Genomic DNA, 27,677 nt, shown 5'->3' on the forward strand with positions numbered 1-27,677 from the left:
CATTAACAGCCCAAAGGTGGGAAATTGAATTTTGGCGTTTTTTCCCCTTGTTACAAAGCATTTAAAGGTGGAGCTCGGTATCAGTGGTCAGTCAAATCAGTGGATACCAAATCAGTGAATACCAAGTTCCCACCTATATTTCATATTTCATGTTTATAACCCCTGCTAATTGGGTAAGAGGCACTTTTTCAAGTGAGTGCTCCTTTTTATAGCAGGGGGAGAGTAACTGGTCCACCTGATGCCAGCACTGTCTGTTCTAGTGGCTGTCTGCTGGTATTCCTTGGCATCTTTTTAGATTGTGAGTCCTTTTGGGACAGTTTCGAGCCCTTGAAGTTTGTGAAAATTACTTTGAGAATCTGTTTTAAAGGAAACCACATCAGATGGCAAACTGTTTCCTCACAAAGTTCATCTTTCAAATGCCATCCTACTTAAACCCATGTTGGTGTGCAGATCCATTGTTTTGCTCATATGCCAATCAAATGTCAAACCATTATGCACGTTCTTTGTTTTACTAAAAGAGTAAAAGTTATCTTTGGAGAACTGGGCTGTCACATTCTTCCCTTTTTTAATGGATCAAAATTAAGTTACAGACCAAGTCTATGCATGTCTATTTGGAAGTAAGTCCTGTTCAACCCAATGGGACTTTGTGGATTGTTTACTTAGTGTTGGAAGAAATCAACATGACAGCGAAGTATTTTCACACCCTTTTGCTGCTGTCTTTAAAAAAAAATACCCTTCACTTTCTGTCATTCCATTTGGAAGAAAACCTATTTAACAGTGACATACAGTTACATCTGTTATCAGTTATGGTCTGTAGAAATCACTTTCACTCTTATCCAGGGTGACCAGATCCAATGGAGGACACAGTGCCTATGCCTTTAACTATTGCGTAGAAAAGAGAATTTTGGCAGGTGTAGCTAACATGGAAGGGTTTAAAAAGCAGCACCTGCCAAAATTCCCTCTTCTATGTGATATGTGCAGAACTTGGGCTCAGTTGACTGCTGTAAATTGGCCTGAGGGGATCATAGCCCGTGCCTTTCATGAGCCAATAGACAGTCAGACTGAGTTTGTCTGAGGAGGACCAAATGGAAAACTGCTGCAGAAGAGAAGGCTGCAGTACCAGTGGAGGAAAGGTAGAGGCTGCTGTGTGCAGAGGAACTGAGGCTATAAAAGGGGCTGCACCAGCAAGAGCTCAGGAGCACCAGGGAAGCTCTGCAGAGAAGGAGCTAGAAGAGCTCTGGAGTGACCACCAGGGACAGAGCTGCAGAGAGGCGTTGAACCCTTAGCTCTGCAGGAGAGCTGAGAGAGCTGCTGGAAGGAGCCCTGGGAGAGAGTGCCCCTTGCCGGAGCTGAGAACCAGAAGGGAACTTCCATCAAGCTTCCAGCCCTTGGCCTGCCTCAAGTCCTGCTGCCTCCTGCCTGCCTTAGCTTCTTGTTGGACCAGACTCTCTTTGTGAGCCTGGAAAACCTGGTAGCTGCTTTACCGATGCGTTTCTTTAGCTTGATATCGAGAGAAAGAGTGTTGGAGATCGTTGAGCCAAGGTACACAAAGTCATGGACAACCTCCAGTTCATGCGCAGAGATTGTAATGCAGGGAGGTGAGCCCACATCCTGAACCATGACCTGTGTTTTCTTCAGGCTGTCAGTCCAAAGTCTTGGCAGGCCTTGCTAAAATGATCCATGAGCTGCTGGAGATCTTTGGCAGAGTGGGTAGTGACAGCTGCATTGTCGGCAAAGAGGAAGTCACGCAGACATTTCAGCTGGACTTTGGACTTTGCTCTCAGTCTGGAGAGGTTGAAGAGCTTTCCGTCTGATCTGGTCCAGAGATAGTGCCTTCTGTTGAAGTTCCAAAGGCATGCTGCAGAAGGACAGCGAAGAAAATCCCAAACAAGGTTGGCGCAAGAACACAGCCCTGCTTCACTCCGCTTTGGATGTCAAAAGGGTCTGATGTGGAGCCATCAAAGACAACAGTGCCCTTCATGTCCTCGTGGAAAGACCTGATGAGCCTGGGTGGACATCCGATCTTGGGGAGAATCTTGAAGAGGCCTTCGTGAGATCTATGAAGGCTATAAAGAGTGGCTGTCATTGTTCCCTGCATTTCTCCTGCAGCTGTCTAAGGGAGAATACTATATTGGTGGTGGACCTGTTGGCTTGGAATCTGCACTTCGATTCTGGATAGATGCTCTCTGCAAGTACCTGGAGCCTCTTTAGTGCAACTCGGGCAAACAGCTTTCCTACAATGCTAAGGAGAGAGATGCCACGGTAGTTGTTGCAGTCACCTCTGTCGCCTTTGTTCTTGTACAGCGTGATGATGTTTGCATCCCTCATGTCTTGAGGTACTCCACCTTCTCTCCAAGGGTTTTATCCTTCTTCAAACTGCTTTAAAACAAGGGCTTTATCCTTCTTCAAACTGCTACTCTCTGACACTACAAAGACAATCCTTGAATTCCTTTGACAGAGGCAGGATTCAAGATGGCTCACACCTAGAACAGAGCAATGGGGAGAAGGTAAACCATGGAACTGGCAACTTCTTCTTTCCCTGGGCTTGCTGGCCAGCCATCCAGAGCTTGTGTTAACGTCCTGAGACAAAAATCAGATGAGAAGTGCTCTTCAGAAGAGATTCCTCACACAAGCATCTCCATTGCTTAGGGCTGAGAGACACATCAACTTCAACAGTATGTCTGATAACACCTCAGAGTGATACACTGTCTGGGGAACATGGGGAGGCCAAACATGTCCCAACACCCATGCAAAGCTGTATAACACAAGTGAATCTTAGGTAACAGCAAAGAAGTCTTGAGATACCAGAAGGTAGCACTTGCAAATTTGAGACAGCCCCCCCCCCCCATTTTGATGGTAAACTATTGGGGGGAAAAAATCCTCATCTCCCTTTCAGGTACTTAAAAGGATTTGTGGATAAAGTGAATGCATCTGAAATGCCACAACATCTCCTGTGCTCTCTCCTCCAAAGGACACTGAGCGAGAGCAAGTTTGCCATCAAATTTTCTCATTGCTCAAGAAAGTGGGGAGCCTATCACAGTGCAGAAGAAAAGCCTCTTTCACCACCTCCTTGCCTCACCTGATGGGATTTGGATGATGCCCACAAAGGAAAAGTTTGACTGCCTTGAAGCGTTTAATCTGGTCTTGAGCATCACTTTTCAGATAACTCTCCCTTGGCTGCCAGGAGATGACTTCCTGAGATTGCCTGAAATATCAGAGAGATTCAGAACACGGAAGCCATTAAGAAATCATTCTTAGACGTTTCTGTATGTTATCTTTCAATCAGCATAGACAGGAGGAAAAGAATGAAATCCCTGCCAAAATGTACTCCTGATCATTAGAACCATTGTTATTACTTCTGTGCTACAATAACCAATAAGATCTCTAATGCTCTCTTCATTCCTTCCTCTTCCTCTCTAAATCTCTTTTATAATAGTAAAAATGCAAAATGAAGGTTAACCAAGAAAGAATTGCTGGTTTTATCTGGTCTAGTCTTTCTGGTCTGGTGAGAGCAATGTTCTGACCTGCTGACAGTTGAACCAAGGGACTATTATGTCAGAGTGTGATGTCACAAGAAGGCCATCAGAGTGTGATGTCACAAGAAGGCCATCACGCTGCCAGGACAACCCCTGAAAAATTCCAGCATAGGGCCCAATCCTAACCAATTTTCCAGTGCCGGTGCTGCTGTGGCAAAGGTGTATGCACTGCTTCTTGTATTGGGGAGGCAGTCACAGAGGCCTCCTCAAGGTATGGGAACATTTGTTCCCTTACCTCGGAGTTGCATTGCAGCTGCATCGGTGCAGGAAAATTGGATAGGATTGGGCCCATAGTGGGTCCATTAGTCTAGCATGCTGTTTTGCACAGTGATTAGTCAAAGGCTTCTGGGGAGCCCAGAAACAAGGTGTCAAGGCAACCGCAAGTGCTATTCAGTGGCCTCTAAACCAAGAGGTTCCACTTTTGATTTGATTACTAGCCATTGATAGGCCTCCTCTTGAAATTGTCCCCTCTCCTTTTAAAGTCATCCCAACAGAGTGGGTCCATTAGTCTAGCATGCTGTTTTGCACTGTGACTAGTCAAAGGCTTCTGTGGAGCCCTGAAGCAAGGTGTCAAGGCAATAGCAAGCGGCATTCAGTGGCCTCTTAGGTAGCACTTGCAAATTAGAGACAGTCCCCCACCCATTTTGATGGTAAACTATTGGGGAAAAAATAGTTTATTTCTCCCTTTCAGGTACATAACAGGATTTGTGGATAAAGCAAATAAAACTGAAATGCCACAACATCTCCTGTGCTCTCTCCTCCAAAGGAAACAGTGACACAGAAACCAAAAGTTTCTGTATGTTATCATCTTTCAATTAGTATAGACAGGAAGAAAAGAATGAGATCCTTGCCAAAATGCACTCCTGACCATTAGAACCATCATAATTACTACTACTACTACTACTACTACTACTACTACTACTACTAATAATAATAATAATAATAATAATAATAATAAACTTTATTTATATGCCACCCTTCTCCCCAAAGGGACCCAGGGTGGCTCACAACATATTAAAAACAGATTAAAAACATATTAAAAACACATTAACATATACCCATAAAAACCATGGTCAGATAAAATGTCAGATAAAAAGAGCAAACGTAGCAAATCAGAGGAATCAGGCCTGTAAAAATACTAAAAGATACAGAAAAGATGTTTTAAAAGGCCATGCACTCAGAAGGCTTCTTTAAACAAAAATGTCTTCAGGCCTCGCCGAAAAGTCTCAAGAGAGGGAGCCATTCTCAAGTCAAGGGGGAAGGGAGTTCCATAGTGTTGGTGCCACTACTGAGAAGGCCCTATTTCTTGCCGCCGCCCCACGTACCTCCTTAGGCGGCGGCACTTGTAAAAAGGCCTTCTCTGATGACCTAAGAGGACAAGCCGGATTGTACGGAAGTAGGCGATCTCTGAGATACCCTGGCCCAGAGCAGTATAGGGCTTTAAAGGTCAAAAGCAGCACCCTGAATTGGGCCCGGAAACAAATGGGCAGCCAATGCAGCCCCCGGAGAAGCGGGCTGACAGAGTCAAACCGCCTAGCTCCAGTGACCACACGGGCCGCCGCATTCTGCACTAATTGCAGTTTCCGAACCGTCTTCAGGGGCAGCCCCACATAGAGCGCGTTACAATAATCTAACCTCAATGTCACCGTGGCATGGATCACCATGGCCAGGTCTGCACGATCCAAGTACGGCCGCAGCTGGCGCACCAGCCGAAGCTGAGCTAAGGCCCCCCTAGCCACAACCGCCACCTGGGAATCCAGGAGCAGCTGCGAATCCAGGTGGACCCCCAAGCTGCAGACCTGCTCCTTCAGAGGAAGTGCAACCCCATTCAGAGCAAGCTGATAGTCCAGTACCTGCATCGAGGATTTCCGAACCAGGAGAGCCTCTGTCTTATCCGGATTTAATTTCAGCTTATTAGCCCCCATCCAGATCCTCACTGCTTCCAGACAGCGCTCCAGGCCCTCAACTGCCACCCTGGAGTCTGGAGAGATAGAGCTGGGTGTCATCAGCATATTGATGACACCCCACTCCAAACCCCTGGATGACCTCTCCCAGCGGTTTCATGTAGATATTAAATAGCATGGGGGACAGAATTGAACCCTGTGGCACCCCGCACCTCAAAGGCCAGGGTGTCGAACAGGCAGCCCCCAGCACCACCATCTGGGACCGACCCTCCAAGTAGGAGTGGAACCACTGCAAAACAGTGCCTCCAACTCCCAACTCGGCCAATCGGCCCAGAAGGATACCATGGTTGATGGTATCGAACGCTGCCGAGAGGTCCAGCAGGACCAACAGGGATGCACTCCCCCTGTCCAGTCCCCGGCGTAGGTCATCCACCAAGGCGACCAAGGCAGTTTCTGTCCCAAAGCCCGGCCTGAAACCAGATTGAAAAGGATCCAGATAATCCGTTTCATTCAAGACTCTCTTGAGTTGGGCCGCCACCATCCGCTCAATTACCTTGCCCAGAAACGGGATGTTGGAGACTGGCTGGTAGTTATCCAACACCGTGGAATCCAGGGAGGGCTTCTTCAGGAGGGGGCGAACCACTGCCCATTTCAAAGCGAGTGGCAACATCCCCTCCATCAAGGAAGAGTTAACCACCCTCCCCGTCCACTCAGCCAGTCCACCCCGGGCAGCTCTTATTAGCCAAGCTGGGCAAGGGTCAAACAGGCAGGCAGATGGCCTCACACTCCAAAGGAGTCTGTCCACATCCTCAGGCTGCACAAGCTGAAAAGAATCCCACAACACTGGACAAGCAGTTGCCAAGGGGACATCATCAGACATTGTCAATGTGGCATCCAAGTCGTGACGAATGCGATCGATTTTATCTGCAAAGTGTTGTGCAAACCCGTCACAGCAGCTGACCGTGTATTCCTCCTGGTCCACTAGAGGGGCCTGATGAAGGAGGCCCCGCACCACACGGAACAGCTCTGCTGGACGGTTGTCAGCAGACGCAATGGTAGCAGAGAAGAACGATCTCTTTGCTGCTACCACCGCCACGCAGTAGGCTCTATAATGAGCTCTACTCCGTGTCCGATCGGATTCATCGCGGGTTTTCTGCCACCGTCGCTCTAGACATCTGCCCTGCCACTTCATCATTCGCAGCTCCTCAGTAAACCAAGGAGCCGCTCCGAGTCTGCGACGTGGAAGAGGTCACTCCGGAGCACTCTCATCCACTGCCCCGGTCATTTCCCCATTCCAGAGGACAACCAGGGCCTCAGATGGGGCGCCAGTCTTGGCAGTGGGAAAATCCCCCAGAGCCCTCAGGAAACCTACAGGATCCATTAGCCTCCGGGGTCGGAACATAGAAAACGGCCCCCCGCCTCTGCGGAGGAAGGAAGTTTCAACAAGCCTAAACCTTACCAGGAAGTGATCTGTCCATGACAACATCCAGTGATGTTGGATGTTTTCACTCCATCCAGTGATGTTGGATATTTTCCATCCAACATCCACTCCATCCAGTGATCCACTCCATCCAGTGATGGAGTGTTCACTCCATCCAGTGATGTTGGATGTTTTCACTCCAGAAAATGGAGTGATCTTAATCTCTTCCACATCCAGATCACTGCCTCCGTGTCCAGCTGTGAACACCAGGTCCAACACATGTCCTGCAGTATGTGTCGGGGCCCAGATCTTCTGGGACAGGCCCATGGTTGTCATGGCGGACATGAAATACTGAGCTGCATCTGCCGCAGGGGCCTCGGCATGAACATTGAAGTCCCCCAGCATTAACAGGCGGGGGGCCTTCAATGCCACCACCGAGATCACCCCAGTCAGCTCAGGCAGGGAGACTGTTGGGCAGCAGAGCGGGCGGTACACCAACAGAATCCCAATCCTGTCCGGTCCTCTCAACACAACATGCAGGCACTCGAACCCAGCAGACTGCTGGACAGGGCACCTGGTAAAAGAGATGGACTCACGATAGATCACTGCAATTCCCCCTCCCCGTCCCTGCAATCTTGGCTGCTGCTGACAAAGTTCAGAGAGACTAACGCCACCCTCCATGTCCAACCAGGTCACCGTAATGCATACCAGGTCAGCTTTATCATCCAGGATTAAATCCTGGATGATACAGGTATTGTTATTCACCAACCTGGCATTCAAAAGCAGCAGCTTCAGATCCAGGGGCTCACCGCCAAGACCACCAGGCATCCGAGAATTGGGGGAATGACCAGAAGGGGAGATGATCTGCCTGTGATTAACTCTCCTTCTCCTGTAATGGCCTGTCCGACCCCAATCGCCATATCTCCCCTGGCCCGTCACTCTCTTGAAAGTGGCACCTTTCCCTTCCCCTGAGCTCCCTCCTGAGAAAAAACAAATGTGGCGAGGCCCACCTTCTGAGACTGGCCTATACAGAGAGAGACACCAAGCAGGACTGCTTATAAAATGATAAAAACAAAGGCAAGCCCGGCACTGGGTGTCACAAAGCCAGATACTCTGCTGCAGAGCGACTGTTGCTCCTCTCTCCCCTGCATGAACAGAAGGGGAGGGTATCTGACCGCTGTTATTTCGCAGACCAAGAGGGCACCAGATCTTCCAGGCATGAGCCCCGGGCTAAGAGCCAAGGGCCAAGAGCCCTTCGGCTCTTGCCCTTCAGCTCGCGCCTCTGGCAAGCCCCGCAGAGATGTAAGTACCTGCCAGGGAAGGGAGGAGGAGAGCAATCAGGCAAGCAGGTGGACAAGCTTGCAGACTCCACCCCTCAGCCGGGCCCTTCCAATCCTGCCTCTGGCAAGTGCCGCAGAGATGTAAGTACCTGCTAGGGAAGGGAGGTTGGAGAACAATCAGGCAAGCAGGTGGAAAAGCTTGCAGACTCCACCCCTCAGCCAGCCAGTCCCCCAGCTGGGCCCTTTCAATCCTGGCTCTGGCAAGCCCCGCAGAGATGTAAGTACCTGCCAGGGAAGGGAGGAGGAGAACAATCAGGCAAGCAGGTGGACAAGCTTGCAGACTCCACCCCTCAGCTGGGCCCTTCCAATCCTGCCTCTGGCAAGCCCCGCAGAGATGTAAGTACCTGCCAGGGAAGGCTGGAGGTGAACAATCAGGCAAGCAGGTGGACAAGCTTGCAGACTCCACCCCTCATCCGGGCCCTTCCAGTACTGCCTCTGGCAAGCCCTGCAGAGATGTAAATACCTGCCAAGGAAGGGAGGAGGAGAACAATCAGGCGGATAAGCTTGGAGACTACACCCCTCAGCTGGGCCCTTCCAATCCTGTCTCTGGCAAGCCCCGCAGAGATGTAAGTACCTGCCAGGGAAGGGAGGAGGAGAACAATCAGGCAAGCAGGTGGACACGCTTGCAGACTCCACCCCTCAAACGGGCCCTTCCAATACTGCCTCTGGAAAGCCCAGCAGAGTTGTAAGTACCTGCCAGGGAAGGGAGAAGGAGAAAAATCAGGCAAGCAGGTGGACAAGCTTGCAGACTCCACCCCTCAGCCGGCTAGTCCCCCAACTGGGCCCTTCCAATACTGCCTCTGGCAAGACCCGCAGAGATATAAGTACCTGCCAGGGAAGGGAGGAGGAGAAAAATCAGGCAAGCAGGTGGAAAAGCTTGCAGACTCTGGGCCCTTCCAATCCTGCCTCTGGAAAGCACGGCATAGTTGTAAGTACCTGTCAGGGAAGGGAGGAGGAGAACAATCAGGCAAACTGGTGGACAAGCTTGCAGACTCCACCCCTCAGCCGGGCCCTTCCAATCCTGCCTCTGGCAAGCCCGGCATTGTTGTAAGTACCTGCCAGGGAAGGGAGGAGAACGATCAGGCAAGCAGGTGGACAAGCTTACAGAACCCACCCCTGAGCCGGGCCCTTCCAATACTGCCTCTGGCAATCCCCTCAGATATGTAAGTACCTGCCAGGGAGGGGAGGAGGAGAACAATCAGGCAAGCAGGTGGACAAGCTAGCAGACTCCACCCCTCAGCTGGGCCCTTCCAATCCTGCCTCTGGCAAGCCTGGCATAGTTGTAAGTACCTGCCAGGAAAGGGAGGAGGAGAGCAATCAGGCAAGCATGTGGACAAGCTGGCAGACTCCACCCCTCAGCCGGCCAGTCCCCCAGCTGGGCCCCTCCAATCCTAACTCTGGCAAGCCCCGCAGGGTTGTAAGTACCTGCCAGGAAAAGGAGGAGGAGAACAATCAGGCGGATAAGCTTGGAGACTACACCCCTCAGCTGGGCCCTTCCAATCCTGTCTCTGGCAAGCGCCGCAGAGATGTAAGTACCTGTCAGGGACGGGAGGAGAAAAACAATCAGGCAAGCAGGTGGATAAGCTTGCAGACTCCACCCCTCAGCCGGGACCTTCAAATCCTGCCTCTGGCAAGCCGCACAGAGTTGTAAGTACCTGCCAGGTAAGGGAGGAGGAGAACAATCAGGCAAGCAGGTGGACAAGCTTGCAGACTCCACCCCTCAGCTGGGCCCTTCCAATCCTGCCTCTGGCAAGCCCGGCATAGTTGTAAGTACCTGCCAGGGAACGGAGGAGGAGAACAATCAGGCAAGCAGGTGGACAAGCTTGCAGACTCCAACTCTCAGCAGGGACCGTCCAATCCTGCCTCTGGCAAGCCCGGCATAGTTGTAAGTACCTGCCAGGGAAGGGAGGAGGAGAACAATCAGGGAAGCAGGTGGACAAGCTTGCAGACTCCAACCCTCAGCAGGGCCCTTCCAATCCTGCCTATGGCAAGCCCGGCATAGTTGTAAGTACCTGACAGGGAAGGGAGGAGGAGAACAATCAGGTGGATAATCTTGGAGACTACACCCCTCAGCTGGGCCCTTCCAATTCTGTCTCTGGCAAGCCCCGCAGAGATGTAAGTACCTGTCAGGGAAGGGAGGAGAAGAACAATCAGGAAAGCAGGTGGACAAGCTTGCAGACACCACCCCTCAGCCGGGCCCTTCCAATACTGCCTCTGGAAAGCCCAGCAGAATTGTAAGTACCTTCCAGGGAAGGGAGGAGGAGAAAAATCAGGCAAGAAGTTGGAAAAGCTTGCATAGTCCACCCCTCAGCCGGCTAGTCCCCCAGCTGGGCCCTTCCAATACTGCCTCTGGCAAGACCCGCAGAGATGTAAGTACCTGCCAGGGTAGGGAGGAGGAGAAAAATCAGGAAAGCAGGTGGAAAAGCTTGCAGACTCCACCCCACAGCCGGCTAGTCCACCAGCTGGGCCCTTCCAATACTGCCTCTGGCAGTACCCGCAGAGATGTAAGTACCTTCCAGGGAAGGGAGGAGGAGAAAAATCAGGCAAGCAGGTGTAAAAACTTGCAGACTCCACCCCTCAGCTGGGCCCTTCCAATCCTGCCTCTGGCAAGCCCGGCATATTTGTAAGTACCTGCCAGGGAAGGGAGGAGGAGAACAATCAGGCGGATAAGCTTAGAGACTACACCCCTCAGCTGGGCCCTTCCAATCCTGTCTCTGGCAAGCCCCTCAGAGATGTAAGTACCTGCCAGGAAAGGGAGGAGGAGAATAATCAGGCAAGCAGGTGGACACGCTTGCAGACTCCACCCCTCAAACGGGCCCTTCGAATACTGCCTCTGGAAAGCCCAGCAGAGTTGTAAGTACCTGCCAGGGAAGGGAGAAGGAGAAAAATCAGGCAAGCAGGTGGACAAGATTGCAGACTCCACCCCTCAGCCGGCTAGTCCCCCAACTGGGCCCTTCCAATACTGCCTCTGGCAAGACCCGCAGAGATATAAGTACCTGCCAGGGAAGGGAGGAGGTGAACAATCAGGCCGATAAGCTTGGAGACTCCACCCCTCAACCGGGCCCTTCCAATACTGCCTCTGGAAAGCCCAGCAGAGTTGTAAGTACCTGCCAGGTAAGGGAGGAGGAGAACAATCAGGCCGATAAGCTTGGAGACTACACCCCTCAGCTGGGCCCTTCCAATCCTACCTCTGGCAAGCCGCGCAGAGATGTAAGTACCTGCCTGGGAAGGGAAGAGGAGAACAATCAGGCAAGCAGGTGGAAAAGCTTGCAGACTCCAACCATCAGCCAGGCCCTTCCAATCCTGCCTCTGGCAAGCCCCGCAGAGTTGTAAGTACCTGCCAGGGAAGGGAGGAGGAGAAAAATCAGGTAAGCAGGTGGAAAAGTTTGCAGACTCCACCCCTCAGCCGGCTAGTCCCCCAGCTGGGCCCTTCCAATACTGCCTCTGGCAAGACCCGCAGAGATGTACGCACCTGCCAGGGAAGGGAGGAGGAGAAAAATCAGGCAAGCAGGTGGAAAAGCTTGCAGACTCTACCCCTCAGACGGGCCCTTCGAATCCTGCCTCTGGCAAGCCCCGCAGAGTTGTAAGTACCTGCCAGGGAAGGGAGGAGGAGAACGATCAGACAAGCAGGTGGACAAGCTTGCAGACTCCAACTCTCAGACGGGCCCTTCCAATTCTGCCTCAGGCAAGCCCCGCAGAGATGTTAGTACCTGCCAGGGAAGGGAGGAGGAGAAAAATCAGGCAAGCAGGTGGAATAACATGCAGACTCCACCCCTCAGCCGGCTAGTCCCCCAGCTGGGCCCTTCCAATACTGCCTGTGGCAGGAACCGCAGAGATGTAAGTCCCTGCCAGGGAAGGGAGGAGGAGAAAAATCAGGCAAGCAGATGGAAAAGCTTGCAGACTCCACCCCTCAGCCAGCTAGTCCCCCAGCTGGGCCCTTCCAATACTGCCTCTGGCAAGACCCGCAGAGATGTAAGTACCTGCCAGGGAAGGGAGGAGGAGAAAAATCAGGCAAGCAGGTGGAAAAGCTTGTAGACTCCACCCCTCAGCCGGCTAGACCCCCAGCTGGGCCCTTCCAATACTGCCTCTGGCAAGACCCGCAGAGATGTACGTACTTGCCCGGGAAGGGAGGAGGAGATAAATCAGGCAAGCAGGTGGAAAAGCTTGCAGACTCCACCCCTCAGCCGGCTATTCCCACAGCTGGGTCCTTCCAATACTGCCTCTGTCAGGACCCGCAGAAATGTAAGTACCTGCCAGGGAATGGAGGAGGAGAAAACTCAGGCAAGTTGGTGGAAAAGCTTGCAGACTCCACCCCTCAGCTGGGCCCTTCCAATCCTGCCTCTGGCAACCCCGGCATAGTTTTAAGTACCTGCCAGGGAAGGGAGGAGGAGAACAATCAGGGAAGCAGGTGGACAAGCTTGCAGACTCGAACTCTCACCTGGGTCCTTCCAATCCTGCCTCAAGCAAGCCCCGCATTGTTGTAAGTACCTGCCAGGGAAGGGAGGAGGAGAAAAATCAGGCAAGCAGGTGGAAAAGATTGCAGTCTCCACCCCTCAGCTGGGCCCTTCCAATCCTGCCTCTGGCAAGCCCGGCATAGTTGTAAGAACCTGACAGGGAAGGGAGGAGGAGAATAATCAGGGAAGCAGGTGGACAAGCTAGCAGTCTCGAACTCTCAGCTGGGCACTTCCAATACTGCCTCTGGAAAGCCCAGCAGAGATGTAAGTACCTGCCAGGGAAGGGAGGAGGAGAAAAATCAGGCAAGCATGCGGACAATTTTGCTGACTCCAACCCTCAGCCAGCCAGTCCCCCAGCTGGGCCCTTCCAATCCTAACTCTGGCAAGCCCCGCAGGGTTGTAAGTACCTGCCAGGAAAAGGGGGAGGAGAACAATCAGGCGGATAAGCTTGGAGACTCCACCCCTCAGCCGGGCCCTTCCAATGCTGCCTCTGGAAAGCCCAGCAGAGATGTAAGTCCCTGCCAGGGAAGGGAGGAGGAGAAAAATCAGGCAAGCAGATGGAAAAGCTTGCAGACTCCACCCCTCAGCCAGCTAGTCCCCCAGCTGGGCCCTTCCAATACTGCCTCTGGCAAGACCCGCAGAGATGTAAGTACCTGCCAGGGAAGGGAGGAGTAGAAAAATCAGGCAAGCAGGTGGAAAAGCTTGTAGACTCCACCCCTCAGACGGCTAGTCCCCCAGCTGGGCCCTTCCAATACTGCCTCTGGAAAGACCCGCAGAGATGTACGTACTTGCCAGGGAAGGGAGGAGGAGATAAATCAGGCAAGCAGGTGGAAAAGCTTGCAGACTCCACCCCTCAGCCGCATAGTCCCCCAGCTGGGTCCTTCCAATACTGCCTCTGTCAGGACCCGCAGAAATGTAAGTACCTGCCAGGGAAGGGAGGAGGAGAAAAATCAGGCAAGTAGGTGGAAAAGCTTGCAGACTCCACCCCTCAGCTGGGCCCTTCCAATCCTGCCTCTGGCAAGCCCGGCATAGTTGTAAGTACCTGCCAGGGAAGGGAGGAGGAGAACAATCAGGGAAGTAGGTGGACAAGCTAGCAGACTCGAACGCTCACCTGGGTCCTTCCAATCCTGCCTCTGGCAAGCCCGACATAGTTGTAAGTACCTGCCAGGGAAGGGAGGAGGAGAAATATTAAGCAAGCAGGCGGAAAAGTTTGCAGACTTCACCCCTCAGCCGGCCAGTCCCGCAGCTGGGCCCTTCCAATCCTAACTCTGGCAAGCCACGCAGGGTTGTAAGTACCTGCCAGGAAAAGGAGGAGGAGAACAATCAGGCGGATATGCTTGGAGACTCCACCCCTCAGCCGGGCCCTTCCAATACTGCCACTGGAAAGCCCAGCAGAGATGTAAGTACCTGTCAGGGAAGGGAGGAGAAGAACAATCAGGCAAGCTGGTTGACAAGCTTGCAGACTCCACCCCTTAGCCGGGCCCCTCCAATCCTGTTTCTGGCAAGCCCCGCAGAGATGTAAGCACCTGCCAGGGAAGGGAGGAGGAGAACGATCAGGCAAGCAGGTGGGCAAGCTTGCAGACTCCAACCATCAACCGGGCCTTTCCAATCCTGCCTCTGGCAAGCCCCGCAGAGATGTAAGTACCTGCCAGGGAAGGGAGGAGGATAACAATCAGGAAAGTAGGTGGACAAGCTTGCAGACTCCACCCCTCAGCCAGGCCCTTCCAATCCTGCCTCTGTGAAGGCCCGCAGAGATGTAAGTACCTGACAGGGAATGGAGGAGGAGAACGATCAGGAAAGCAGGTGGACAAGCTTGCAGACTCCACCCCTCAGACGGGCCCTTCCAATCTTGCCTCTGGAAAGCCCCGCAGAGATGTAAGTACCTGCCAGGGAATGGAGGAGGAGAACGATCAGGAAAGCAGGTGGACAAGCTTGCAGACTCCACCACTCAGACGGGCCCTTCCAATCCTGCCTCTGGAAAGCCCCGCAGAGATGTAAGTACCTGCCAGGGAAGGGAGGAGGAGAACGATCAGGAAAGCAGGTGGACAAGCTTGCAGACTCCACCCCTCAGACGGGCCCTTCCAATCCTGCCTCTGGCAAGCCCGGCATAGTTGTAAGTACCTGCCAGGGAAGGGAGGAGTAGAACAATCAGGGAAGCAGGTGGACAAGCTAACAGACTCGAACTCTCAGCTGGGCCCTTCCAATCCTGCCTCTGGCAAGCCCGACATAGTTGTAAGTACCTGCCAGGAAAGGGAGGAGGAGAAAAATCAAGCAAGCAGGCGGACAAGTTTGCAGTCTTCACCCCTCAGCCGGCCAGTCCCGAAGCTGGGCCCTTCCAATCCTAACTCTGGCAAGCCACGCAGGGTTGTAAGTACCTGCCAGGAAAAGGAGGAGGAGAACAATCAGGCGGATATGCTTGGAGACTCCACCCCTCAGCCGGGCCCTTCCAATACTGCCAATGGAAAGCCCAGCACAGATGTAAGTACCTGTCAGGGAAGGGAGGAGAAGAACAATCAGGCAAGCTGGTTGACAAGCTTGCAGACTCCAACCCTCAGTCAGGCCCTTCCAATCCTGCCTCTGGCAAGCCCCGCAGAGATGTAAGCACCTGCCAGGGAAGGGAGTTGGAGAACGATCAGGCAAGCAGGTGGGCAAGCTTGCAGACTCCATCCATCAACCGGGCCTTTCCAATCCTGCCTCTGGCAAGCCCCACAGTGATGTAAGTACCTGCCAGGGAAGGGAGGAGGATAATGATCAGGAAAGCAGGTGGACAAGCTTGCAGACTCCACCCCTCAGCCGGGACCTTCTAATCCTGCCTCTGGCAAGGCCCGCAGAGATGTAAGTACCTGCCAGGGAAGGGAGGAGGAGAACGATCAGGAAAGCAGGTGGACAAGCTTGCAGACTCCACCCCTCAGACGGGCCCTTCCAATCCTGCCTCTGGAAAGCCCCGCAGAGATGTAAGTACCTGCCAGGGAAGGGAGGAGGAGAACGATCAGGCAACCAGGTGGGCAAGCTTGCAGACTCCAACCATCAGCCGGGCCCTCCCAATCCTGCCTCTGGCAAGCCTCGCAGAGTTGTAAGTACCTGCCAGGGAAGGGAGGAGGAGAAAAATCAGGCTAGCAGGTGGAAAAGCTTGCAGACTCCACTCCTCAGCCGGCTATTCCCCCAGCTGGGCCCTTCCAATCCTAACTCTGGCAAGCCCCACAGGGTTGTAAGTATCTGCCAGGAAAAGGAGGAGGAGAACAATCAGGCGGATAAGTTTGGAGACTACACCCCTCAGCTGGGCCCTTCCAATCCTGTCTCTGGCAAGCCCTGCAGAGTTGTAAGTACCTGCCAGGGAAGGGAGGAGAAAAATCAGGCAAGCAGGTGGAAAAGCTTGCAGACTCCACCCCTCAGCCGGCTACTCCCCCAGCTGGGCCCTTCCAATACTGCCTCTGGCAAGACCCGCAGAGATGTAAGTACCTGCCAGGGAAGGGAGGAGGAGAACAATCAGGGAAGCAGTTGGACAAGCTTGCAGACTCCAACTCTCAGCTGGGACCTTCCAATCCTGCCTCTGGCAAGGCCGGCATAGTTGTAAGTACCTGCAAAGGAAGGGAGGAGGAGAGCGATCAGACAAGCAGGTGGACAAGCTTGCAGACTCCACCCCTCAGATGGGCCCTTCCAATCCTGCCTCTGGCAGGCCCTGCAGAGATGTAAGTACCTGCCAGGGAAGGGAGGAGGAGAACGATCAGGCGAATAAGCTTGGAGACTGCACCCCTCAGCCGGGCCCTTTCAATAATGCCACTGGCAATCCCCGCAGAGATGTAAGCACCTGCCAGGGAAGGGAGGAGGAGAACGATCAGGCAAGCAGGTGGGCAATTTTGCAGTCTCCAACCATCAACCGGGCCCTTCCAATCCTGCATCTGGCAAGCCCCGCAGAGATGTAAGTACCTGCCAGGGAAGGGAGGAGGATAACGATCAGGAAAGCAGGTGGACAAGCTTGCAGATTCCACCCCTCAGCCGGGCCCTTCCAATCCTGCCTCTGGCAAGCCCCGCAGAGATGTAAGTACCTGCCAGGGAAGGGAGGAGGAGAACGATCAGGAAAGCAGGTGGACAAGCTTGCAGACTCCACCCTTCAGACAGGCCCTTCCAATTCTGCCTCTGGCAAGCCCCGCAGTGTTGTACGTACCTGCCAGGGAAGGGAGGAGGAGAAAAATCAGGCAAGCAGGTGGAAAGGTTTGCAGACTCCAACCCTCAGCCGGGTAGTCCCCCAGCTGGGCCCTTCCAATACTGCCTCTGGCAAGCCCGGCATAGTTTTAAGTACCTGCCAGGGAAGGGAGGAGGAGAACAATCAGGGAAGCAGGTGGACAAGCTTGCAGACTCCAACTCTCAGCTGGGCCCTTCCAATCCTGCCTCTGGCAAGCCCGGCATAGTTGTAAGTACCTGCCAGGTAAGGGAGGAGGAGAAAAATCAGGCAAGCAGGTGGACAAGTTTGCAGACTCCACCCCTCAGCCGGCCAGTCCCCCAGCGGGGCCCTTCCAATCCTAACTCTGGCAAGCCCCGCAGGGTTGTAAGTACCTGCCAGGAAAAGGAGGAGGAGAACAATCAGGCGGATAAGCTTGGAGACTACACCCCTCAGCTGGGCCCTTCCAATCCTGTCTCTGGCAAGCCCCACAGAGTTGTAAGAACCTGCCAGGGAAGGGAGGAGAAAAATCAGGCAAGCAGGTGGAAAAGCTTGCAGACTCCACCCCTCAGCCGGCTAGTCCCAAAGCTGGGCCCTTCCAATACTGCCTCTGGCAAGACCCTCAGAGATGTAAGTACCTGCAAGGGAAGGGAGGAGGAGAACAATTAGGGAAGCAGGTGGACAAGCTTGCAGAATCCAACTCTCAGCTGAGACCTTTCAATCCTGCCTCTGGCAAGGCCGGCATAGTTGTAAGTACTTGCCAGGGAAGGGAGGAGGAGAACGATCAGACAAGCAGGTGGACAAGCTTGCAGACTCCACCCCTCAGAAGGGCACTTCCAATCCTGCCTCTGGCAGGCCCCGCAGAGATGAAAGTACCTGCCAGGGAAGGGAGGAGGAGAACGATCAGGCAAGCAGTTGGGCACTCTTGAAGACTCCACCCCTCAGACGTGCCCTTCCAATCCTTCCTCTGGCAAACCCCGCAGAGATGTAAGTACCTGCCAGGGAAGGGAGGAGGATAACGATCCGGAAAGTAGGTGGACAAGCTTGCAGACTCCACCCCTCAGCCGGGCCCTTCTAATCCTTCCTTTGGCAAGGCCCGCAGAGATGTAAGTAACTGCCAGGGAAGGGAGGAGGAGAACGATCAGGAAAGCAGGTGGACAAGCTTGCAGACTCCACCCCTCAGACGGGCCCTTCCAATCCTGCTTCTGGAAAGCCCCGCAGAGATGTAAGTACCTGCCAGGGAAGGGAGGAGGAGAACGATAAGGCAAGCAGGTGGACAAGCTTGCAGACTCCAACCATCAGCCAGGCCCTCCCAATCCTGCCTCTGGCAAGCGCCGCAGAGTTGTAAGTACCTGCCAGGGAAGGGAGGAGGAGAAAAATCAGGCAAGCAGGTGGAAAAGCTTGCAGACTCCAACTCTCAGCTGGGCCCTTCCAATCCTGCCTCTGGCAAGGCCGGCATAGTTGTAAGTACCTGCCAGGGAAGGGAGGAGGAGAACAATCAGGTAAGCAGGTGGACAAGCTTGCAGACTCCACCCCCCAGCCGGGTCCTTCCAATGCTGTCTCTGGAAAGCCCAGAAGAGTTGTAAGTACCTGCCAGGGAATGGAAGAGGAGAAAAATCAGGCAAGCAGGTGGAAAAGCTTGCGGACTCCAACCCTCAGCCAGCCAGTCCCCCAGCTGGGCCCTTCCAATCCTAACTCTGGCAAACCCCGCAGGGTTGTAAGTACCTGCCAGGAAAAGGTGGAGGAGAACAATCAGGCGGATAAGCTTGGAGACTACACCCCTCAGCTGGGCCCTTCCAATTCTGTCTCGGGCAAGCCCGGCATAGTTGTAAGTACCAGACAGGGAAGGGAGGAGGAGAACAATCAGGCAAGCAGGTGGGCAAGCTTGCAGACTCCACCCCTCAGCTGGGCCCTTCCAATCCTGCCTCTGGCAAGCCCGAAATAGTTGTAAGTACCTGCCAGGGAAGGGAGGAGGAGAAAAATCAAGCAAGCAGGCGGACAAGTTTGCAGACTCCACCCCTCAGAAGGGCCCTTGCAATCCTGCATCTGGAAATCCCCGCAAAGATGTAAGTACCTGCCAGGAAAAGGAGGAGGAGAAAAATCAGGCAAGCAGGCGGACAAGTTTGCAGGCTCCAGCCCTCAGCCGGCCAGTCCCCCAGCTGCGCCCTTCCAATCCTAACTCTGGCAAGACCCGCACGGTTGTAAGTACCTGCCAGGAAAATGAGGAGGAGAACAATCAGGCGGATAAGCTTGGTGACTAAACCGCTCAGCTGGGCCCTTCCAATCCAGTCTCTGGCAAGCCCTGCAGAGAGGTAAGTACCTGTCAGGGAAGGGAGGAGAAGACCAATCAAGTAAGCAGGTGGACAAGTTTGCAGACTCCACCCCTCAGCCGGGTCCTACCAATGCTGCCTCTGGAAAGCCCAGCAGAGTTGTAAGTATCTGCCAGGGAAGGGAGGAGGAGAAAAATCAGGCAAGCAGGTGGAAAAGCTGGCTGACTCCACCAATCAGCCGGCTAGTCCCCCAGCTGTGCCCTTCCAATACTTCCTCTGCCAAGACCCGCAGAGATGTAAGTACCTGCCAGGGAATGGAGGACGAGAACAATCAGGGAAGCAGGTGGACAAGCTTGCGGACTCCAACTCTCAGCTGGGCCCTTCCAATCCTGCCTCTGGCAAGGCCGGCATAGTTGTAAGTACCTGCCAGGGAAGGGAGGAGGAGAACGATCAGACAAGCAGGTGGACAAGCTTGCAGACTCCACCCCTCAGACGGGCCCTTCCAATCCTGCCTCTGGCAAACCCCGCAGAGATGTAAGTACCTGCCAGAGAACGGAGGAGGAGAAAAATGAGGCAAGCTGGTGAAATAACATGCAGAATCCATCGCTCAGCCGGCTAGTCCCCCAGCTGGGCCCTTCCTATACTGCCTGTGGCAGGACCCGCAGAGATGTAAGTACCTGCCAGGGAAGGGAGTAGGAGAAAAATCAGGGAAGCATGTGGAATAACATGCAGACTCCAACCCTCAGCCGGCTAGTCCCCCAGCTGGGCCCTTCCAATCCTGCCTCTGGCAAGCCCGGCATAGTTGTAAGTACCTGACAGGGAAGGGAGGAGGAGAACAATCAGGGAAGCAGGTGGACAAGCTAGCAGACTCGAAGTCTCAGCTGGGCCCTTCCAATCCTGCCTCTGGAAAGCCTGAAATAGTTGTAAGTTCCTGCCAGGGAGGGGAGGAGGAGAAAAATCAAGCAAGCAGGCAGACAAGTTTGCAGTCTTCACCACTCAGCCGGCCAGTCCCGCAGCTAGGCCCTTCCAATCCTAACTCTGGCAAGCCACGCAGGTTTGTAAGTACCTGCCAGGAAAAGGAGGAGGTGAACAATCAGGAGGTGGACAAACTTGCAGACTCCAACCATCAACCGGGACTTTCCAATTCTGTCTTTGGCAAGCCCCGCAGAGATGTAAGTACCTGCCATGGAAGGGAGGAGGATAACGATCAGGAAAGCAGGTGGACAAGCTTGCAGACTCCACCCCTCCACCCCTCAGCTGGCCAGATCCCCAGTCCCCCCAGGAAAAGTAGGAGGAGAACAATCAGGAAAGCAGGTGGACAAGCTTGCAGACTCCACCCCTCAGCCGGCCAGTCCCCCAGCCCTTCCAATCCTGTCTCTGGCAAGCCCCGTAGAGAAAAAAGTACCTGTCAGGGAAGGGAGGAGAAGATAAATCAGGCAAGCAGGTGTACAAGCTTGCAGACTCCACCCCTAAGCCGGGCCCTTCCAATACTGCCTCTGGCAAGCCCCGCAGTGATTTAAGCACCTGCCAGGGAAGGGAGGAGGAGAACGATCAGGCAAGCAGGTGGGGAAGCTTGCAGACTCCAAACATCATCCGGGCCCTTCCAATCCTGCGCCTGGCAAGCCGCGCAGAGATGTAAGTACCTGCCAGGGAAGGAAGGAGGATAACGATCAGGAAAGCAGGTGGACAAGCTTGCAGATTCCACCCCTCAGCCGGGCCCTTCCAATCCTGCCTCAGGCAAGCCCCGCAGAGATGTAAGTACCTGCCAGGGAAGGGAGGAGGAGAACGATCAGGAAAGCAGGTGGACAAGCTTGCAGACTCCACCCTTCAGACAGGCCCTTCCAATCCTGCCTCTGGCAAGCCCCGCAGTGTTGTACGTACCTGCCAGGGAAGGGAGGAGGAGAAAAATCAGGCAAGCAGGTGGAAAAGGTTGCAGACTCCACCCCTCAGCCGGCTAGTCCCCCAGCTGGGCACTTCCAATCCTGCCTCTGGCAAGCCCGGCATAGTTGTAATTACCTGCAAGGGAAGGTAGGAGGAGAAAAATCAGGCAAGCAGGTGGAAAAGCTTGGAGACTCCACCCCTCAGCCGCCTAGTCCGCCAGCTGGGCCTTTCCAATACTGACTCAGGCAGGACCCGCAGAGATGTAAGTACCTGCCAGGGAAGGGAGGAGGAGAAAAATCAGGCAAGCAGGTGGGCAAGCTTGCAGTCTCCACCCCTCAGCTGGGCCCTTCCAATCCTGCCTCTGGCAAGCCCCGCAGAGATCTAAGTACCTGCCAGGGAAGTGAGGAGGAGAACATTCAGGGAAGCAGCTGGACAAGCTAGCAGACTCGAACTCTCAGCTGGGCCCTTCCAATCCTGCCTCTGGCAAGCCCAACATAGTTGTAAGTACCTGCCAGGGAAGGGAGGAGGAGAAAAATCAGGCAAGCAGGCGGACAAGTTTGCAGTCTCCACCCCTCAGCTGGCTAGTCCCCCAGCTGGGCCCTTCCAATAAAGCCTCTGCCAGGACCTGCAGTGATGTAAGTACCTGCCAGGCTAGGGAGGAGAAGAACAATCAGGCAAGCTGGTGGACAAGCTTGCAGACTCCACCCCTTGCAATTCTGACTCTGGCAAACCCTGCAGGGGTGTAAGTACCTGCCAGGGAAGGAAGGAGGTGAACGATCAGGCAAGCAGGTGGACAAGCTTGCAGACTCCACACCTCAGCTGGGCCCATCCAATCCTGCCTCTGGCAAGCCCTGCAGAGATGTAAGTACCTGCCAGAGAAGGGAGGAGGAGAATGATGAGGCAAGGTGGTGGGCAAGCTTGCAGACTGCAACCATCAGCCGGGCCCTTCCAATCCTGCCTCTGGAAAGCCCAGCAGAGATGTAAGTACCTGCCAGGGAAGGGAGGAGGCGAACGATCAGGAAAGCAGGTGGACAAGCTTGCAGACTCCAACCATCAGCCAGGTCCTTCCAATCGTGCCTCTGGCAAGCCCCGCAGGGTTGTAAGCACTTGCCAGGGAAGGGAGGTGGAGAACAATCAGGCGGATAAGCTTGGAGATTACACCCGTCAGCTGGGCACTTCCAATCCTAGCTCTGGCAAGGCCCGCGGAGATGTAAGTACCTGCAAGGGTAGGGAGGAGTATAACAATCAGGCAAGCTGGTGGAAAAGATTGCAGACTCCACCCCTCAGCCGGACACTTCCAATCCTGCCTCTGGCAAACCCCGCAGAGATGTAAGTAACTGCCAGGGATGGGAGGAGGAGAACGATCAGGCAAGCAGGTAGACAAGCTTGCAGACTCCATCCCTCAGCCGGGCCCTTCCAATCCTGCCTCTGGCAAACCCAGCAGAGATGTAAGTACCTGCCAGGGAAGGGAGGAGGAGAACGATCAGGCAAGCAGGTGGGCAAGCTGGCAGACTCCAACCATCAGCCGTGCCTTCCAATCCTGCCTCTGGCAGGACCTGCAGAGATGTAAGTACCTGCCAGGTAAGGGAGGAGGTGAACGATCAGGCAAGCAGGTAGACAAGCTTGCAGACTCCACCCCTCAGCCGGGCCCTTCCAATCCTGCCACTGGCAAGCCCCGAAGAGATGTAAGTATCTGTTAGGGAAGGGAGGAGGAGAACGATCAGGCAAGCAGGTGGGCAAGCTTGCAGACTCAAACCATCAGCCGGGCCATCCAATCCTGCCTCTGGCAAGCCCTGCAGAGATGTAAGTACCTGCCAGGGAAGGGAGGAGGAGAACGATCAGGCAAGTAGTTGGGCAAGCTTGCAGACTCCAACCATCAGCTGGGCCTTTACAATACTGCCTATGGCTGGAACCGCTGAGATGACAGTACCTGCCAGGGTAGGGAGGAGGAGAAAAATCAGGCAAGCAGGTGGAAAATCTTGCAGACTCGACACCTCAGCCGGCCAATCCCAAACCTGGGCCCTTCCAATCCTGACTCTGGCAATCCCCGGAAGGTTTGTAAGTACCTGCCAGGAAAGGGAGGAGGAGAACAAACAGGCGGATAAGCTTGGAGACTCCACCCCTCAGCTGGGCCCTTCCAATCCTGCCTCTGGCAAGCCCGGCACAGTTGTAAGTACCTGCCATGGAAGGGAGGAGGAGAAAAATCAGGCAAGCAGGTGGACAAGCTTGCAGACTCCACACCTCAGCTGGGCCCATCCAATCCTGCCTCTGGCAAGCCCTGCAGAGATGTAAGTACCTGCCAGGGAAGGGAGGAGGAGAATGATGAGGCAAGGAGGTGGGCAAGCTTGCAGACTGCAACCATCAGCCGGGCCCTTCCAATCCTGCCTCTGGCAAGCCCCGCAGAGATGTAAGTACATGCCAGGGAAGGGAGGAGGCAAACGATCAGGAAACCAGGTGGGCAAGCTTGCAGACTCCAACCATCAGCCAGGCCCTTCCAATCCTGCCTCTGGCAAGCCCCGCAGTGTTGTAATTACCTGCCAGGGAAGGGAGGAGGAGAAAAATCAGGCAAGCAGGTGGAAAAGTTTGCAGACTCTATGCCTCAGCCGGCTAGTCCCCAAGCTGGGCCCTTCCAATGCTGCCTCTCGCAGGACTGGGAGACATGTACGTACCTTCCAGGGAAGGGAGGAGGAGAAAAATCAGGCAAGTAGGTGGGAAAGCTTGCAGACTGCACCCCTCAGCCGGCTATTCCCCCAGCTGGGCCCTTCCAATACTGCTCTGGCAGGACCCGCAGAGATGTAAGTACCTGCCAGGGAAGGGAGGAGGAGCAAAATCAGGCAAGCAGGTTTAAAAGCTTGCAAACTCCACCCCTCAGCTGGGCCCTTCCAATCCTGCCTCTGGCAAGCCCGGCATAGTTGTAAGTACCTGCCAGGTAGGGGAGGAGGAGAACAATCAGGGAAGCATGTTGTCAAGATTGCAGACTCCAACACTCAGCTGGGCCCTTCCAATCCTGCTTCTCGCAAGCCCGGCATAGATGTAAGTACCTGCCAGGGAAGGGAGGAGGAGAATAATCAGGCAAGCAGGTGGAAAAGCTTGCAGACACCACCCCTCAGCTGGCTAGCCCCCCAGCTGGGCACTTCCATTCCTGCTTCTGGTAAGCCCGGCATATTTGTAAGTACCTGCCAGGAAAGGGAGGAGGAGAAAACTCAGGCAAGCAGGTGGAAAAGCTTGCAGACTCCACCCCTCATCTTGTCCCTTCCAATATTGCCTCAGGCAGGACACGCAGAGATGACAGTACCTGCCACGGAAGAGAGGAGGAGAAAAATCAGACAAGCAGGTGGAAAAGCTTGCAGACTCCACCCATCAGCCGGCTAGTCCCCCAGCTGGGCCCTTCCAATACAGCCTCTGCCAGGACCCGCAGAGATGTAAGTACCTGCTAGGGTAGGGAAGAGTAGAACCATCAGGCAAGCTGCTGGACAAGCTTTCAGACTCCACCCCTCAGCCGGGACCTTCCAATTCTGACTCTGGCAAACCCTACAGAGGTGTAAGTACCTGCCAAGGAAGGAAGGAGGAGAACGATCCGGCAAGCAGGTGGACAAGCTTGCAGACTCCACACCTCAGCTGGGCCCATCCAATCCTGCCTCTGGCAAGCCCTTCAGAGATGTAAGTACCTGCCAGGGAAGGGAGGAGGAGAATGATCAGGCAAGGAGGTGGGCAAGCTTGCAGACTGCAACCATCAGCTGGGCCCTTCCAATCCTGCCTCATGCAAGCCCCGCAGAGATGTAAGTACCTGCAAGGAAGGGAGGTGGCGAACGATCAGGAAAGCAGGTGGACAAGCTTGCAGACTCCAACCACCAGCCAGGCCCTTCCAATCCTGCCTCTGGCAAGCCCCGCAGTGTTGTAATTACCTGCCAGGGAAGGGAGGCAGAGAAGAATCAGGCAAGAAGGTGGAAAAGTTTGCAGACTCCACCACTCAGCCGGCTAGTCCCCCAGCTAGGCCCTTCCAATACTGTTCTGGCAGGACCTGCCGAGATGTAAGTATCTGTCAGGGAAGGGAGGAGGAGCAAAATCAGGCAAGCAGGTTTAAAAGCTTGCAGACTCCACCCCTCCGCTGGGCCCTTCCAATCCTGCATCTGGCAAGCCCGGCATAGTTGTAAGTACCTGCCAGGTAGGGGAGGAGGAGAACAATCAGGGAAGCATGTTGTCAAGCTTGCAGTCTCCACCCCTCAGCTGGGCCCTTCCAATCCTGCCTCCGGCAAATCCGGGATAGTTGTAAGTACCTGCCAGGGAAGGGAGGAGGAGAACAATCAGGGAAGCAGGTGGACAAGCTAGCAGACTCGAACTCTCAGCTGGGCCCTTCCAATCCTGCCTCTGGCAAGCCCGACATAGTTGTAAGTACCTGCCAGGGAAGGGAGGAGGAGAAAAATCAGGTAAGCAGGCGGACAAGTTTGCAGACTTCACCCCTCAGCCGGCCAGTCACCCAGCTGGGTACTTCCAATCTTAACTCTGGCAAACCATGCAGGGTTGTAAGTACCTGCAAGGAAAAGTAAGAGGAGTACAATTAGGCGAATAAGCTTGGAGACTCCACCCCTCAGCCGGGCCCTTCCAAGACTGCCTCTGGAAAGCCCAGCATAGTTGTAAGTACCTGCCAGGGAAGGGAGGAGGTGAAAAATCAGGCAAGCAGGAGGAAAAGCTTGCAGACTCCACCCCTCAGCTGGCTAGTCCCACAGCTGGGCCCTTCCAATACTGCCTCTGGCAGGACCCGCAGAGATGTAAGTACCTGCCAGGGAAGGGAGGAGGTGAACAAAAATGAGGCAAGCAGGCGGACAAGTCACCCTTCAGCCGGCTAGTCCCCCAGCTGGGCCCTTCCAATACTGCCTCTGGCAGGACCCACAGAGATGAAAGTACCTGCCAGGGAAGGGAGGTGAAATATCAGGCAAGCAGGTGAAAAAGCTCGCAGACTCCACCCCTCAGCTGGGCCCTTCCAATCCTGCCTCTGGCAAGTCCTTCATAGTTGTAAGCACCTGCCAGGGTAGGGAGGAGTAGAACAATCAGGCAAGCTGGTGGAAAAGCTTGCAGTCTCCACCCATCAGCCGGCTAGTCCCCCAGCTGGGCCCTTCCAATACTGCCTCTGGCAGGACCCGCAGAGATGTAAGTGCCAGCCAGGGAAGGGAGTAGGAGAAAACTCAGGCAAGCAGGTGGAAAAGCTTGCAGACTCCAACCATCAGCCGGGCCATCCAATCCTGCCTCTGGCAAGCCCTGCAGAGATGTAAGTACCTGCCATGGAAGGGAGAAGGAGAACGATCAGGCAAGCAGGTGGACAAGCTTGCAGACTCCACCACTCAGCCGGCCAGTCCCCCAGCTGGGCCCTTTCAATCCTGACTCCTGAAAGCCCCTGCAGGGTTGTAAGCATTTGCCAGGGAACATAGGAGGAGAACAATCAGGCGAATATGCTTGGAGACTGCACCCCTCAGCTGGGTCCTAATAATCCTAGCTCTGACAAGCCCCGCAGAGATGTAAGTACCTGCCAGGGTAGGGAGGAGTATAACAATCAGGCAAGCTGGTGGAAAAGCTTGCAGACTCGACCCCTCAGCCGGGCCCTTCCAATCCTGCCTCTGGCAAGCCCCGCAGAGATGTAAGTACCTGACAGGGAAGGGAGGAGGAGAAAAATCAGGCAAGCAGTTGGAAAAGTTTGCAGACTCCACCCCTAATCCGGCTAGTCCCGCAGCTGGGCCCTTCCAATACTGCCTCTGGCAGGACCCGCAGAGATGTAAGTACCTGCCAGGGAAGGGAGGAGGAGAAAAATCAGGGAAGCAGGTGGACAAGTTTGCAGACTTCACCCCTCAGCCGGCCAGTCCCCAAGCTGGGCCCTTCCAATCCTAAATCTGGCAAGCCCCGCAGAGATGTAAGTACCTGCCAGGGAAGGGAGGAGGAGAACAATCAGGCGAATAAGCTTGGAGACTTCACCCCTCAGCTGGGCCCTTCTAATCCTAGCTCTGACAAGCCCCGCAGAGATGTAAGTACCTGCCAGGGAAGGGAGGAGGAGAACAATCAGGGAAGCTGGTGGAAAAGCTTGCAGTCTCCACCCCTCAGCTGGGCCCTTCCAATCCTGCCTCTGGCAAGTCCGGCATAGTTGTAAGTACCTGCCAGGGAAGGGAGGAGGAGAATGATCAGGAAAGCAGGTGGACAAGCTTGCAGACTCCAAACATCAGCCGGGCCCTTCCAATCCTGCCTCTGGAACGCCCCGCAGAGATGTAAGTACCTGCCAGGGAAGGGAGGAGGAGAAAATCAGGCAAGCAGGTGGAAAAGCTTGCAGACACCACCCCTCAGCTGGGCCCTTCCAATCCTGCCTCTGGCAAGCCTGGCATAGTTGTAAGTACCTGCCATGGAATGAAGGAGGAGAACAAAAATGAAGCAAGCAGGTGGACATGTTTGCAGACTACACCCCTCAGCCGGTCAGTCCCCCAGCTGGGCCCTTCCAATACTTCCTCTGGCAAGACCCGCAGAGATGTGAGTACCTGCCAGGGAAGGGAGGTGGAGAAAATCAGGCAAGCATGTGGAAAAGCTTGCAGACACCACCCCTCAGCTGGGCCCTTCCAATCCTGCCTCTGGCAAGCCCGGCATAGTTGTAAGTACCTGCCTGGGAAGGGAGGATGAGAACAATCAGGGAAGCAGGTGGACAAGCTTGCAGACTCCAACTCTCAGCTGGGCCCTTC

Source organism: Tiliqua scincoides, chromosome 3 (genome assembly GCF_035046505.1).
Source record: "Tiliqua scincoides isolate rTilSci1 chromosome 3, rTilSci1.hap2, whole genome shotgun sequence".
Classification (NCBI taxonomy): Eukaryota; Metazoa; Chordata; class Lepidosauria; order Squamata; family Scincidae; genus Tiliqua; species Tiliqua scincoides.